General features: G+C 48.1%; 1 protein-coding gene across 2 annotated transcripts in view; it reads right to left on the bottom strand.

The window, feature by feature from the left end:
- Positions 1 to 347: 347 nt before the first annotated feature.
- LOC741478 (uncharacterized) overlaps positions 348 to 12,490 on the bottom strand; it is a 128,693-nt gene continuing 116,550 nt past the window's right edge. Inside the window, exons 12-15 of one of the 2 annotated variants that reach the window (XR_010152191.1) lie at positions 6,260 to 6,397; positions 5,467 to 5,582; positions 4,974 to 5,110; positions 3,142 to 3,705 (exon numbers count right to left, since the gene is read on the bottom strand). The gene's annotated coding sequence lies outside the window, so the exon portion shown is untranslated. Of the gene's footprint in view, positions 2,542 to 3,141; positions 3,706 to 4,973; positions 5,111 to 5,466; positions 5,583 to 6,259; positions 6,398 to 12,490 lie in introns of those variants that run through there. The other variant, XR_010152175.1, reaches the window with a different exon arrangement.

A 12,490-nucleotide genomic window follows, 5' to 3' on the forward strand; every position in this document is an offset into this window, starting at 1 on the left:
AAGAACTGCACGACTTCCTATGGGAGGACTATGGAACAGTTTCGCAAGAAGATGCGCAGGACTGTCCTTCTAAGTTACATTCCAAATGGGTTAGATCAGAAGAGACGCAACTAAGCCATGTTCTTTTCATAAATACCAGTAAATTCCTCGGAGGGCACCAGAAGAACCACATGATTTCTTCAGAGACTAGAACACAGATGTAGACTGATGCGGTGTTCTAGGGGGCACACCTGCAAAGACCCCAAATTCTTCTAAGACACCATTTCATTGTCCCTTCATATGTGACCTCTATGTATGGAATGTTTAAGTGTTGTATTTTTTCTTTCTTTTCTTTCTTACTCTTTTTTCTCTAAATTTTGTAGTCCAAGTCTAAGATACACACACACTCACACACACACACACATGCTCGCTCACACACTCAGGCACAGGCTGTCAGTACTTTCCCTTCCCCAGCTTCCAGAGTTTTCCCCTTCTTGGTCTTTTGGGAAATGTTGCAACAGGGTTTGACCATAATGAGATTCAAGTGCACAATGTGGCCCCAGGATCTCTTCTGGTTTCCATGACCTAACTTCAGTTTTGTCTTCCTTCTTCATGCTCTCTCTCCTTTTTAGCTTGCTTTCTTTCATCCTTCAGAGTGGTAGTACATTTCTTCCTAGAGAAGATAATTTTCCAATCTACCTTCAGTTAGAACACTGGGAGAGAGGAATAAACCTGCTTGTCTAGCCCTTAAACCCACAATTTGTAAGAAAATGGTCTAGTTGAAGGAACAGCAGTTGAAATGAATTCAGACATATAGAAAGATGCTCTGTCCCATTTATGGAAGAAAACATGAATCCCAACCACAATGAGACAGTTTCCTCAATACCTCAGAGCTGAGTGCGCACTTTGCCCACTGCATCACCCCAGGGGGCCCAGCTGCCTGTGCTGGTATTGGACTAGCCGACGTCAATATGTGTGCTGCAGTGGGCGGTGGGATTGGTACTCTCACACATTGCTAGCTGGAGTGGGATCCAGCACAACCCCTTTGGAAAGACATTTGGCGATACTATCAAAATGAAAAATGCATTTACTCTTGGACTCAGCCACTCCACTTCTGGGAATTCATCTCACATTACAGCATGCACGCACACTTAGAAGCAGGCATCAGCTTATTTATTCGTTGCAGCATTGTTTTTGGTAGCAAAAGTTTGCAGATAAACTAGATGCTTGTGCACAGGAGATGAGTCAAATAAATGATGGTATAACCATCCAATGCAAAATGGTGCGGCCATTAGAAGTCAAGAAGCAGACGCAAAATCTGCACCTGGAACCATCAGAGTGACACGTGGCAAAGTGGAGACCTTTGTGTTGTGGAAGGGCATGTGTACCGTCGACTCACCGTAGAAGAGTTGAGTGAAGCTGGGGAAGTGATTTAACTGTTCTCTCTGGGCCTCACTTTACTCCTTTGTAAAATGGGGTAGTAACAGCATCCACGCCATAGGGCTGTTGAAGAGATTTCATAAATCAGTGTATGTTAAACAGGACAGTGCTTGGCATGTAGCAAGTGCGGCATATTAGTTATCATTATCATCATTGAAAATAAATCATCTCTGCGTTGAAACAGGCATAGAATATCCCTGGAATGATACCCCAGAGCCACAGGTACTAGGGATTGCCATTGTTAGGGAACCCGAAAGACTGACAGACAGGATGAGGTGGAGGAAGACTTACATTTAACTTGTGTCTTTGGAGTTTCTACCTAGTGTCTGTATTCTGAATTTTTGAACATGTTAATGAAAATTAGCAACATGAAGAATTGTACAGTGAGCATCGATGTACTTATCATCTAGCTTCTGTAATTGCCATGTTGGTCTATTTGGTTTAACACACATCTATCCCTCCATCCATCCAGATGTCCGTCAATACACTTTGATGCCTTTCAAAGTAAGCTGCAGATCTCAGAGCCCATCCTCCCAAACAAACACTTCTGTATGTGGATCATTAGCCAGACTTATAGTATTTGTTTATGGGCTTTCCTTGTTAGGTAAAATGTATACAGAGTCAAATGCAGACATGTAGTATACTGTTTGATGGTTTTGACAATGAATTGTCTATTCAAAATTTAATTATCAACAAATGACATGTGACATGTGGATACCTTTATACGAGAGAGAGAGAGAGGAAGAAACTGAGACAAACCAAAATAGTATTTTGAACTCACTGAGAATGAAAAAAAACATCATGAGCCAATGTGATAACTTATCAGGTGGAGAAGGATTTACAAGTGATAAAGATTTTTGCAGACAGGTCGCAGTCATGCGCTGTTTCTATTCCCGGAGGGCAGTCTCCTTCTGGAACCTTCGCAGCTAGCTTCTCAGGCAGGAGGCATGGCGGCTAAAGTCGGGGCTGCTGGTCTCCCCCTGCAGGGATTTGAATCCCAGTCCCTCCTCTCAAGAGCTGTGTCAGCTTGGAGAAGTTACTTAGCTTTTCCGAGCCTCCGCTTCTTCATCTGGGAGGGTTGCTGCTTCCTGCTTCTCGGCTTTGTGGGGAGGATTCTGTGAGCTAAAATACATGGCACGTTTAGAACACCTGGCACCTGGTGGTCCTTAAATGCTGTCTCTTGCTATTAATCACATACCTCCCTATCTTTGCTTTTAAAAAAATTGAATAGAAGAAGCCAAACGTGCAAGGTTAAGAGCTTTTCATCCTCAAGGAAAAAAACTTCATCTCTCCCTGCAGCTTCTCTGTCCTCCCCACCCTGCAAAAAGCCGGGGAAATGAATCAGCCTCCAGCCTCTCGCTTTTTCTAATTCTTTGATTACTGCATGATTGCAGCATCCACTCAGTCTGGGGCTAAAAAATCGAAAGAAAACAAAAATTCTTGAGCCATTTCCAGATACCGAATCTGACACCACTGTTCCTCTCTCAGTTTTGGCAAAATCTACAAAATGAGTGACCAAGAAGGATAAACAAGTTTAGGTAAACACTCTATAGACTGATTCATGATTTAAGTACATCAGTTAGCATTTAGCTTCATTTACCATCGTGTTTTAATGTCATTAAGAATGTAACTTCTTAGAAAAACTAAGAGAGTCTGTTTTTAGCCCAGACATGCAATTAAGGGAATTAGTAACGTGATACATCATCCTCAGGAACTCTGATATAGTAAGAAATCTCGTGCAACCCTTTATAAAGACGTTCTTACAACCGACGCCAGAGTTCACGGAGCTTCAATGTGAGGGCAGCAGGGAGCAGGAAAAAAAAAAAAAGGAAAAAGAAAAAGAATGAAATTACTGTCTTGCTCTGAACAGCAGTAAGAAAGGGTCTGGAATCGTGTGCAGATATTAAATAGCATAAAATAGGGGTCCATTCTGGAGAATTAAGTCATTTTCTGTCTGGAACACAACTGTGTTCAAGCCTCCCTGGCTCCATCTTTGCAGAGGTTCATGTGTGTGAGACTGGGCTGGAGTTGGGAAAGCAGAGAAAGGATTTTCTTTTCTTTCCTTTTAGGGATTTTGACAGAGAATTCGTTTTCTGAGAAGCTTTGGGAGTTTAGTTACAATTTCTGGGAGCTTGGGATCATCGAGGTCAGGGCTTCTCCACCTGGGCACTGCTGATGGAGAATCTGGGCCGTCCTGTGCGCTGAAGGATGTTGGGCAGCATCCCTGGCCTCCACTCACCAGGTGCCAGTAGCACCCCCTCATGGTTATGACACCACTGAATGTCCCTGGGGGCAAAATCACCCTTTAGTGAGAACCACAGCTCTTGATGAATCTGTGTGTTTCGTAGATGAGGAAACTGAGTTTCAGAGAGGGTAAGCTCGAGTGAGACCCAGGAGCAAAGTACAGGGGAGGAGGTGGCACAGAGCAGTGGCAAATCAGGGTGTCAGGACCAAAGCCCATACCCTCCACTCCGTTCCTGGGCAATCAGGTTGCAATTCTCAGTCTCCCTAAGGAGCCTGTCCTTTTGGACCCAACCAGGAGAGTCACAGGCCCTGCCCTGGGGAAAGGAAAAGGATGCAATGACATTCTGCATGTGGGACACCTTCAGGACACCCTGCACATTGTGGGCACACAACAAATGTGACCCATTTCTAGAGATGGCTCTGAACAGAAAGCCATGGGGCGGGGATGTTGAAGGCACTGATTTCAGAGTCCAACGTCTGTGTTCAAGGCCTTTCTCGGGTCTAGCCAGGAGAGATTAACAGGAGTGTTCTACAACTCAGTTCCTCATCTCCAAAATGGGGGTGTCTGTCACAGCAGTACCCCTCTCATGGTTCTCCTTCGGGAGACTCAAACAAAATAATGCACTTAAAACTCTCAGCTCAGTGCTCTACACATGGTCAGGGTCAAATGTATTTAGCTCTTATGACTGTTAGTGTTGCTGTTACCATTGGTGTTGCTGTTGTTGGTGGTGATGGTGTTGGTGTGTTAGTGTTGTTGGTACTGTTGGTGTGTTGGTTGTGATGGTGTTGGTGTTGCTGTTGTTTTTGGTAGTGACGGTGTTGCTGGTGGTGTTGGTGATGATAGTGTTATGCTGGTGTTGGTGCTGGTGATGTTATTGGTGGTGATGGTGTTGTTATTGGTGTTGGTGATGGTGTTGTATTGGTGTTGATGATGGCAATGTTGGTGATGATGATGTTGATATTATTGTAGTTAGTGATAAAGTTGTTGGTGTTGGTGGTGATGGTGTTGTTACTGGTGGTGTTGATGATGATGGTGGTGGTGGTAATGGTGGTAAGGATAAAGGGCAGGGGAGGGGAATGCAGACCTGATGCTAGGGCCAATTGCATTTGAAGGTGGCTCAGCCTCTGGTCTGACCAAGGGTCACTCCCTTTCATCCTCTCTGACCTTTAGAGCTTACAGCACCCCATCTCATTCCCACTACCTGCCTCTCTCTTTCTCCTTAAAGCCTTCCCTGGACCTTCCAGCCCTCACCTTCCTTCAGCCTCTGAATCCCTGAGTGGTAAGAACTCCTCACACAATTGCACATCACCTCTTTTTCCTCTTACTCCATTCTTGTCAGCAGTGGGACCTCAGAGTGCCAGCCAGAGCAGACACAGGGGCTTTGAGGCAGCTGATGGAGTGGCCTTAACTCAGTCTCTTAACTTTTTTGCATCTCGGTTTCCTCACCTGTGCAGAAAGGTGGTAAGGAGACTTTCTCCATGGGGCTGAGAGCCAAGAATCCCTACTTGGAGCAAAGTCTGTTATCTTAGTTGTTTGTAACTCCAACTCCCAGGACCCAGCACCATATGGAGCACATGGTAAGGGCCCAATAAATGTTGGACATAAAGAATATAAGAGAATGAAAGGCTGGGTCTGTATCTCTGGGTGGTCTCTTCATTTCTTTCCAGAGAGAGAGAAAAAGAGAGAGAGATTGTTGTGTGGATTTTATGTGAACACAGCAAAGATTACTTTCTGTGAGGAGGTGAAGGTCATCCACCCACCCACCACCACCCATTCATTTGTCCATCCATTCATCCACCCACCTGTTCGTTGAAATCATATTCCCATCAGGTGCCAGGCACTGGCTAGTCTGGCTTTGAGGATTCAGCAGTATTTCAGCACCTGCTATCTCAGAACCAAGGTTGGCCCAGAGGAGACCCTGTGGAATGTTTGTTGAATGAATGAATAATTTTTCTTCTGAAACCAAAATGGAATGCTTTTATATTTTGAATGAGTAATTCTTTGAGTAAATGAATGGATTGGTGAAACAATAAGTGGTGTTGGGATAGACTAGTTCCAGGAATTCAACTCCATTATGATCTCAGGCCTCTGATATCTTGGCTCTTTGGCTCTGTCTGTGATTCCTTGGCAGCTTCAGCACTTGTCAGTCTCTCCCAGGAGGAGGGCAAGCCCTGGGGCTGGGGGGTTGAGAGGTGTCTTCCCAGGGCACATGGTGCTGCTCAGTGACTGGGGACTGTGCTCTTTCTACACCTTGTGGGCCCTTCTCCAAAGGACCCACCCCCCAAGGGGACCCTTGTCCATGAGTTGCTTCCTCTTCTCCAGCCGAACCAGTTGGTTTCCAGCCCACCTCCAGCCATCAGTGCAGAGCAGGGCTTAAGGGAGTTGGGGCACCCACCCTCAGTATTCCACTCTCTTCTGCATGAGGTAAATCTCCAGTCATCAGAAGAAACAATAAGATGAAAAGCTGACCACATTGTAATGCTCATTAGCACAAAAACCCACAGCTGCACTTGATATTGGGGGTGGTAGGGGGGAAGGCCAGGAGGGGAGGCAAGGGGGTCCTGTGGATTGCCCACCTGTAGCCTGTGAACTCACCAAGTGCATTGAAAGGGGAGCCTCGTTTGTTAAGTAGATGATGATCAATGCCACATCTGATGCCCAATTGGAATGGGACAGGCGTGGAAAGGGCCTGATTGGGATGAGCAGTGTCTAGGGTTCCTTCTCCACCTGCACCTGCAATGGGGGAGGGATGGAAAGGGGTGGGCACACTCTAGGCATTTTTGGCTCTATCTGTAGTGGGTGACCCAGCCTTCCCATCATGCCACCCTTTCTCACCACTCCTGTAGGAGCCCAGACTCCCTGCTTTCGAATCTCAGCTCCTTTACTGCTTAGCTGCAGGCAAGTGAGGCCCAGATCCCAGGAGAGGGATTAGACCCAAGCTGTTTGCTGTGTCCACCTGATAATTATGGTAACATATTTTGAGCGCTCACCTTGGTCCAATGCCAGGTGAAGCACTTCGAATGGTTGACTTCCCAAAACCTCGCGGGGTGGGCGTCATCGCCATTGTCATTTTGTACCTTGAGCTCCCAAGGCTCAGCAAGATCCAAGCAACTTGACCTCTCACACGGCAGGGCCAGGACTCCACCCTGGTCTGACCCTGAGCATCTCTGAGCACTTGGAAGGGGTCCACAGCACCTGGGAGTGGCCGGTGCTGTGGGGCTGAAGTTGATGAGCTCGTGAAATGCTGCAGCCTCCCTGGGCCTGGGGTGGGTGGCCCAGCCACCTATCCTGCAGATGGAGAGCTGGGTCGTGCCTGTGGGCAGGGGGACCTCAGCCAGATGACCTATGTGCTATGTCCTAGTAGGCTGCTGCTGCCTGGATAACTATTTTCCAGCGACCCACCCAGAGGCCCACCCAGAGGCTGACTGAGAAAATATTCCTCCAACAGGCAAGAGGAGGGCAAGGAAGGTGGTTCATGGGATCCTGAAATCCGGTTCTGCTGTCTTAAGGGAATTCTACACTGTGTCCCAGGCATTCTGAATTGGGATCCCCACTTGGGTGTGCCTTAGCCATTGGCCTTTTGAGAGCACACCCCAGCATCTGTGTCGCAGAGTCTAGACCTTCCCTGGCAGGCAGGAAGCCCATCCTGACTCTATGGGAGGAAGCCTGGTTCCCTGTGTCGGAGGGTGGAGTGAGGTGTAAGGACTTCAGTCCAATATACTATTCTCTCTTTTCTTCTGCTTTTGTTTTTTCTCTTCATTTCCCCAATATCAGCCCCAGAATGGAAGATCACTTCAAATCCCATTTTGTTGCATGGACTTTTTTTCTTGTTGTTTCTTAGCAATTTTGGATGAATAACTTGTGACCGCAGAAACATGACACCAAAGCAACAGCGCTGCGTGGCAAATTTCTCCGTTACCACAAATATCCTTTCTCCTCGAGGACCAGATTGGAAGCATTTGGGGTTGTTTGTGCGTCCCGTCCTCAGTCAGCCAGAGGAGGGGCCTTGGGAGCAGCAGCATGCCCGTCCTGCCCCCGCGCACTCCTCCTGCCACCAGATGTGTGTTTTTCTCTTTGTAGGGCTTTTGCCGAATCTCGACAGGTTCTTTGGTCCTGGGGTGTAAGGTTCTTCGCCTTCTGTGGCCCAGGGGGTGCCGAGTGCAAAGCTCATGCCTGTAACGTGTGGTGATGCCCTGACTGGCACTGACAGTGGCTTATGAGGAGGTAAGGATGATTTACACATCCCCTGTGTCTGTTCTTTAGCCCTGTTTCCTTGGCATTCAGAGACTTGGATGCTGGCCCTGTCAAGATTTGGATCTACTTGGGAAGAAAAAGGGATCCTGGTGTCAGGGGCCACATCATACACTGCAGAGATGCCGTGTCCTGCCGTTGTGTGCTGGTGATGAAGCTTTCATGATTAGTGAGTAGTACTTTTCCTCCTCCAGGGAGGATGCACCCACATACAAAGGAATAAGGAAACTTGGTTTGGGTGAGACTTGAATACTGCCCTTAGCCTCTGATACCTTTTTATCTTCCCAACATTGTATTATAAAATATTTCAAACATACAGAAAAATTACACAAAAAGTACACATGTATCCACACCAAGATTCTGCAACTGTCACGATCCTGTGATTCTTGTATAATCCCTCCCTCCCTCCCTAGCTTCCTTCCTTCCTTCCTTCCCTCTCTCTCTCCCTCCCTCCCTCCCATATTAGTTCATTCTCACATTGTTATAAAGAGGCTGAGGAGGCCTCAGGAAACTGACAATCACGGCGGAAGGGGAAGCAAGCATGTCTTACATACTGGCAGGTGAGAGAAAGTGAAGGAGGAACTGTCAAACACTTATAAAACCATCACTCCTCGTGAGAACTCACTCACTATCATGAGATCAGCATGGGGGAAACTGCCCCCATGATCCAATCACCTCCCACCAGGTCCTTCCCTCAACACGTAGAGATGAAGGGGATTACAATTTGAGATGAGATTTGGGTGGGGACACAGAGCCAAACCATATCACTTCCTGTCGCTATCCATCTTTCCTGCCATCTTATTCTTTTCAACAGATTTTACTTTTCTAAGAACACACTTAGATTTATAGAAAAATTCAGAAAATAGTACAGAGAGTCCCCATATACCTCACACCCAGCTTCTCTGGTTATTACTAACTTCTTACATTAGTCTAGTACATTTAACAAACCAATTATATTGATTACAATTAATGAACCCACATTGATATGTTATTATTTCATTATTAATTAAAGTCCATACTTTATTCAGATTTCCTTTGTTTTTACATAATGTCCTCTTTCTGCCCCAGGATCCTGTCCAGGAGCCCACATGGCATTAGCCATCAGTTTTCCTTCAGCTCCTTTGTGCTGGGAGCCTTTTGGCCTGCCCTTGTTTCTGACGACCTTGACAGTGTGAAGGAGTCCACTCAGGTGTTTTCAGAATGTTCCTCAGCTGGGATTGGGCTGCTGTGTGCTCATGGTTAGACAGAGCTCTGTGTTATTTTCTGATGAATTTCCTAGTCACCCTATGCACCCTTTTTGTCCAGTAGAAAATGGAGAAAATGAGACCATACCCACGCCACAGAGGGGTTGTGACACAATGGGGAGGGGCATGGGTTCTGGGTCACCTGCCTGGACTTGAATCCCAGCTCCAGCATTCACTAGTGGTGACTGTGGTCAACACACTTGGTTTCCTTATGCCTCAGTTTCCTCCTCTGCAAAATGGGCATAAAACTGTTTTATTAGAAGGTGCTGTGGGGATTAATGCAACTCTGTGGATAGTGAGCCCTCAGCAAAGACTGCCTGTTGCTCTTGATGTTAGGAATGCCAAGCACAGACAATCTTCACCATGAAGGCTTGGGAGGGCTTTTGTGCCCTTTGACGGTGGGAAGTTTGGAGTAGATGTGGCTTTTTCTTTGAAACAGCACACCCCCAGATGGTGGGGCTCAAAGCACAGGTGTTAGCAGAGTGACAGTGACACCCCGTGATGATGGCATGGGGCCTGGCTCTGACACGTGGAGCAATGCCCTCAAACGTGGGCCTGTGGATGGGCAGCCTCCCCGGGCTTCCTTCTCCCTCCTTCTCAGCCACATGTCTCCTGCTGGGAGCTTCCTAATCCCAGGCCACTGCCCCGTCAGGCAAACAGTTTTTCTAATAACGAAGAGAGCAGCATATTTAATCTGGGGACCTATTTCATTATTGCTGCAAACATTTCTGTTTTATTGGCATGTCAGGAGATAAGCTAGGACCATGGAAGAGCCACGGCTGCCACCGGGAACCGCATCCTTCCTAGCCCCCCGGAGACTCTGGGCATGTGCCACGGCGCCGCCCAATGGCATGAAGGAGACTCTGGCCAAGGCCCCAGGCAGTCTTCTGGATGACAGATGATTACTAACAAAACCAGAGTCATGCAGCCCAAGACCACGAAGGGCTATCCAGTGGTTTCTGGGCTGGAGCAGATGTCCTTCTGGAAACTTCTTTACACACAAAAGGCCCAAGACGCCATCAGTGGACACATGTGACATCTCGTTTGCAAGCTAACTTTGGTTTCCACAGAGTCCAAGTGCCAAAACCACGTCTCTCTGAGGAAATTTGACGTTGACACGAAGGACACACGCAGCCTCGTGTTACTCAATTCTAATTTTGGGGTGGATTTTTTCATTCATAATAGATCCTGGAACGTCAGGGGTGGAAGGAGGCTTGGAGGCCACCTCAGAACAGTTGCTGACATTTCCAGCATGCTTACTGTGTGACAGGCTCTGTGCCAAGTGCTGGCCATGCCTGATCTCCACAAAGCTCCCCTCCAGTCCCTGGACCTTATTTTCCCCATTCTACAGATGAGGAAACTGAGGCCTGAACATCAAGCTGCTTGCCCAAGAAAGACCCCATGATTAGAAAGTGTTGAGCCAGGACTCAGCCCCAGGGCTGTCAGGCTGTATAAACTGCTTCTTAAGGTGGACACCCCACACCCACCCCCTCTAGAGCTCCATCATCTGGGATCTGATTGGGCATCCCTGGGTGTGAACTTTAGGGAGGCCTGTGAGCCCCCACCTGGAATTTGCACACAACATCTCATGCATGTGTACATTTTTCTGGGTGGGAATGCAGAGTGTTTCAAAGGAGTTCACATTCTCACAAAAGGGGTACCTTCTGTGGCCCTCATTTTGTGGAGGAGGAAGGGCAGAGGCCGATGCATTGCTATGGTTACCCAGCAGGCTAGATGGAGATTTGACCTTTTACCCCCAGATGCAGTCCACCCCTTTCACTACTCTTGTCCAGTGCATGAATATATTTTCAGATCATTTTCATTAAATCTTTTTATACTGTGTAAAGCACAGACAGAAAACTGCTCAGATCCAAAGTGTGCAGCTCAATGCATGAGTACAAAGTGAAGACTCCTGGGTAACTCTCCACCCACAACCAGAGGGAAAATGGTACCAGCACCTTAGAAACCCTCTGCCTGTCACAATCCCAATTCCCCAAGAGCAATTGCTTTCCTGGCTTCTGAGAGCCTGGTTGGCACGTGATGTGCTGGGATCAGGCAGGGCATCTCTCCCATGTCCCCAGCATGGGAGAGCTGTGGCATTTTTGGCATTGGTTCACCTTCACTACTTTATAGTATTCTGCTGCGTCAACAAACTGATCCTCATATGTCTATCCTCTTGCTGGGGCGGCTGGGAGGCCCGGCTGGGGGCTGTGTGACAAAGGCATGCTTGCACATGCCTGGTGCACATGTGCTGGCCTTCCTGTTGTGTGTGTCCCTGGGAGCGGAATTGCTGGGTCATCCAGCAGGCATGATGTCCGGCATGAGAAGATGCCGCCAAATCTTTTTCCAAAAGGGAAATTCACACTCCCACGAGCAGCTGCTCACATCCTTGCCAGCGTTTAATTTTAGCTGTGCTGGTGGGCGAAGGCATTATGCATATTTTAAAAAAATCAAACAACCTTCCAGCTCTTGCATTTTCTCCTTCCTTGAAGGCATTTTTCTCAGTCACTCTCATCCTGCAGCCCCATGACACACACACGCAGGCAGGGGTTGCTGGTGAAGGGCTCTGGTGAAGGGCTGACCCAGGAACCATGGTCCTCATGGGAGCATTAGAGGAGGAGGGGCTGGGTGAACCCAGAAGGAGTCCAGGAATCTTCCCCGGTCCCACTCCCTTCTTCTGAGGCTATGCCGGGTAGGCTTTGACGGGTGATCCTGTGCCGATTTTGATCCCATAAACTTTTGTGTGGGAGGCCGTTGGTTTAACTGAGCCTGCCAGGCCTCCTTGGCAATTTGATTTTGTTGAGGCCCTGGGTGGTGGTCCCTAACGCTTCTAAGGCAACTTATGGGGTTTAGCTTTTACCCCGTGTACTTCCCAGCTGTAATAACTGGGTTATCAGGGTAGAGTGAATCCCATGTTGCTGGGCACGGGCTGCCCTCACCCCAGAGCTCCCAGGAGCCAGTGGAAGCGTAATGGAGACCGTGGTGGTCCATACCTGTCCCCGCTTGGGAATTTGATTGGAACTCGACCTTACAAATGATCCCTGCCAGCCTTGTGTCCATTAAGAACAGAAAAATGGCTCACACAGGAGGAGCAGCCCTCTCCTTGGGTGGCCTGGTGTGCAGATTCCCCCCCAGGCCACCCACATCTGGGGGGAGGTGGGGCAAGAGGGAAGCAGCAGGCCCAGCTGCCTGAAGATTGGGTACCTGGCCACAGCTGCTCTGAGACAGCAGGAGGGCCCCAGTCTGTGAGCTCCAGCCCCCCGCCGCTCCCTCTTGGCTCCCAGGCATTGGGACTGTCTCCTCCCCAACCCCAACCAGATGATAGAAAAAA

Source organism: Pan troglodytes, chromosome 18 (genome assembly GCF_028858775.2).
Source record: "Pan troglodytes isolate AG18354 chromosome 18, NHGRI_mPanTro3-v2.0_pri, whole genome shotgun sequence".
In the NCBI taxonomy this organism is placed as follows: Eukaryota; Metazoa; Chordata; class Mammalia; order Primates; family Hominidae; genus Pan; species Pan troglodytes.